This window comes from Tupaia chinensis, unplaced genomic scaffold, assembly GCF_000334495.1.
Source record: "Tupaia chinensis unplaced genomic scaffold, TupChi_1.0 Scaffold000317_1, whole genome shotgun sequence".
In the NCBI taxonomy this organism is placed as follows: Eukaryota; Metazoa; Chordata; class Mammalia; order Scandentia; family Tupaiidae; genus Tupaia; species Tupaia belangeri.
In genome coordinates, this window is record NW_006159810.1 from 2,239,469 (window position 1) to 2,243,521 (window position 4,053).

Consider the following 4,053-nt stretch of genomic DNA (forward strand, 5'->3'; position numbering starts at 1 on the left):
AATTTCAAGAATTAGGTAGGGAAAAATGAAAATTTTGTAGCCGTTTGGAACAGATTCTAACCAGCCTTAATATTTTCCTATATTGACCTTGAAATATCAAAGCAAAATACAGGATAGCTTTAAAACTAGTTGATTGAGAAACTATCCTTAGTGCAATATAAATGAAAAAATAGTTTCATTTTGTTCTAACATTGACATTATCCATGTTCCGTTGAAATTCTTTCCCCATCACTTGATGGTAACTTGGGCAGTTCTATAACTTCTCATTTATCTTGTAGAATTATAAGCTTCAACCCTAGGTATGTTAATTTAATATCTCCTTGCTTACTCCTTTCAGCCCAGGCTTCACCTACAGCTCCAACACTGCCATAGCCATGGCAATGGGGCATGTTCTGGCTCTCTCCCTTGTACTCCAGACCCTGGATTGGTGGGTGGGAGGGGTGGAGTCTGTGTCAAGGCCACCTCCTCTGTCTCCCCCGTCTATATTATTTTACTGAATATTGTCTTTGGGTTACATGATTGGGCATCTCCAATTCAATTGGCTCTTGTGGTCAGTTCTGATGCCACATTTTAAGGGAGATGTTGAAAATCAAGCCTCTTCTACCAACCCCCACCCCATCTATACAAATTGAAGAATTTGTTTATTTGACCACAGAGTGGTCAGATAAACTAATGGTAAAATTAGTAGCATCATCATTAATGAGACATTCATTGGGGTATTGAATATGTTTACTTTGGAGAACAAAAACTTCAGGGATTATGGTAAACTGTCTTTAAATATGATGGCTTTTCAAACACATTGAAATTAGGATATATTCCCTGGGAAGTACAGGGAGATTAATTTTATTGTATTCAAGAGTTTCTAAAAATAAAATGTTTGTAAAGACAAAGTCATCTATCTCATGAAGTAGTGAGTTCCCTATTATTGAAAATATTTAAGCATATTCTTGAACATCACTTGGTAAGGATGTTGTCAAAGACCTTCAAAGGGTGGGCTTTAACTCATGAACTCATGAGTTGATTTTCAATATCCCTATCAGTCTTTTGATTCTTGTTCTTTCCTTTCCTTTCCTTTCCTTTCCTTTCCTTTCCTTTCCTTCTTTTCCTTTCCTTTCCTTTTTTCCTTTCTTTTCTTTTTTCTCTTCTCTTCTCTTCTCTTCTCTTCTTTTCTCTTCTCTTCTCTCTCATCTTTTTTTCTCTCGTTCTCCTCTTTTTTAACCACAGAGCACATGTATTTATCAGAGAGAGAGAGAGAGATACAGTAAGAGGGAAAGTGAGAAATCACGCCTCCCCAGGGGGAATGGTCATGTCATTATCCCTTCTCATCCATTCTCCTCCTGGGGTCTTGGGTATGCATACACATGTGCCTGGTGTGATTTTCAAGCCACTGGCTCTGGGACTCCAATCATGGTTGGCCATGTGAGAGTCCTGGCCTTAATCACCACACAACCTGAAGGCCTGGACTTTCAATTCTTATACTCAGGAGAATGACACAAATAACTAACTACTTTAGTCCATGCTTAAGAGAACTTAGAATGTTGGTAGGATCAACACCAATATAGGACATGATTCACAGATTTTTAGCTTTTTAGTTAGCCAGTACAATGTTTGTTGTTCTTTTTAGCTTGTAAAAAGAGTAACATATTTTGATAAACTAGAATGTTTATATATTTATTTTTGATAAATAATACATATTTTTAGGAAAAACACTTATGTATATTTTGGGAGCACCATTTTATAAACATCAAGGCATTTAGGAACATAATTCATAGTTGAAAGTTTTTATTGGTGAAAGTTTCAAAATCAAGGTAATTTGGGACCAGCAGGTGGCTTGGTGGTTAAGATGCTGGACATGCCACATGGCTGACCACAGTTTGAGGCCTGGGCCTGGGGACTTGCCTTCTTGCTTTCTCTCTCTCTCTCTCTCTCTCTCTGATCAAATTAAAATAAATAAATGAATAAATAAAATTAAATAAAAAAAATTATTAAAAAAATCAAGGTAATTTGATGGTTTCAGGAAGTGTACTGAGAATTTCTGCTCTCCCAACATATATTATTCCTGGAATATTGGTTTCAATGCTCTTATGAAACAGTACAATTAAAATTCCATTGGGGGAAGGACTGGGAAAAGTGAATTTCATAATCAGAAGCCAAAGTCAGAGAACCAAGATGAATCAGATGAATCAGAGCTACTCACTGTTCCTGGTAGTTGGAAAGAACCAGCCTTTTCCAAAAGAAGACAATCCCAGAGGACTCTTGGAGGAGAGTAGTTTTGCAACCTTGTTTCCAAAGTATAGAGAGATTTACTTGAAAAAACTGTTGGCCATTGGTGCAGAAAGCATTGAATGAACATTACGTTAATGCAACCTTGGACCTGATTGAGGGCAGCATGACTGTTTGTCATGAAGACTTTTGATCCACATATCATCCTGAGGACCAGAGACCTAATAAAACTGTTAGCAAGGAATGTTTTATTTGAACAGGCTGTACAAATTCTTCAGGATGGCATTGCATGTGATATCATTAAAATAGGTTCTTTGGTAAGAAATAAAGAACGATTTGTAAAAAGAAGGCAATGGTTTATTGGTCCCAAAGGATCTGATTGAAGGCATTGAATCTTGTAACAAATGGTTACATTATGATTCAGGGAAACACAATTTCAGCCATTGGACCTTTGAGTGGCTTAAAGGAGGTTTGAAAAGTAGTCTTAGATACTAGGAAGAATATTCATCCAATTTATAACATTAAAACCTTAGTGATTAAATGAAAGTTGGCGAAAGATTCTGAAATACAATCACAAAGTTGAGAAAGATTTTTGCCATCATTCAAACACAAACATGTGAATAAATGCAAGCAACCAAATTAAAAACTGTTAAGAGAAGAATACACCATTCCCACTCCACAGCCTGAAAATCAAATTGATACAAAATTGGCTAGACACTTTTTTGAAGGAAGGTCGATCAGAAGAAGCGACTAAAAATGGAAGTGATAAAGGCTAAATAAGCAGAAGCTCAGTAAGAGAAACGAGGGAAGAAACAAAGCTTTTATTCCAGCTAAAGAAAAACCAGTAGTGAAACCTAAGGAAGCTTCTACTGATACTAAATTGATGTGGCTACCATCAAGGAAAAAGTCAAGAAAGCAGAAATAAGAAACCAGGGGCTCTTACAGTTGAAGAAGTTAACCTGAGGATGGAAGCAGATGAAAAGGAAAAGAAAAAAGTAATATACAAAACTCTGAACTAGAACATATGAAGCTATGTCTTTTGTAATTTTGAGACATCAGGGCATTAATTACCTAATTCATGAGTAATAATACTCTCATTACTTTTTTCTGTATTTCTTTTGCTCATAGGGTAGTGTTCTTTACAAATATATTGTATTCTGTATGTGTTTTGTGAAAAAAAAAAAAAAAAAGAAAATGAACAAAAACAAAAAACCAACAATGACATCAAGAAACTCTTTGTATAAATTACATTTAACCAGTTCTAGACAGGTTTTTTCTAAACATGGATTTAGTAGTAATTTTTTAGATATATAAATGTCTATATCTATATATATCTTTTTTTAGATATATATTGTCTATATCTATATATATTTATATTTTTAGATATATATGTCTATATGTATATCTTTATAACGTGACTGTTAAACTTATTTATTAAATCCAGTGTCTGATGTCATTGGTTAGTCTTTAAATATAATCATATTGTAGCATTTGGTTTGGAGGAAAATAAATGCATATATTCCAGTGCTCTCTCCATCTCAGTGATAATAAGTAAATATTTAGGCTTACTTCCTTAGAATTTTGTTCCAAGATGAAACAATCCATAAGTAGAACACCAAGGCCTCTGAAATCTCATCTCTTAGTTACTGTTCTAGACTGGAGTCTAAAGATGATATAGGAAACATATCGAGTTGGGATGAAGGCAGAGAACATGTGAGGACTGGTGATGTTTTAATTAATGGGGGTTACTGGAGTTAACTTTGGATCATTTAAATCTAGCTCACTTAATTTTCAAATTTGGAAACCGAAACACAGGAAAAGTCCAGCTAT

At 34.8% G+C, this 4,053-nt stretch overlaps 1 pseudogene; it reads left to right on the plus strand.

Moving 5' to 3' along the window:
• Positions 1-3,242, plus strand: part of LOC102492150 (KRR1 small subunit processome component homolog) — a 15,664-nt pseudogene extending 12,422 nt beyond the window's left edge.
• The last annotated feature ends 811 nt before the right edge of the window (positions 3,243-4,053 follow it).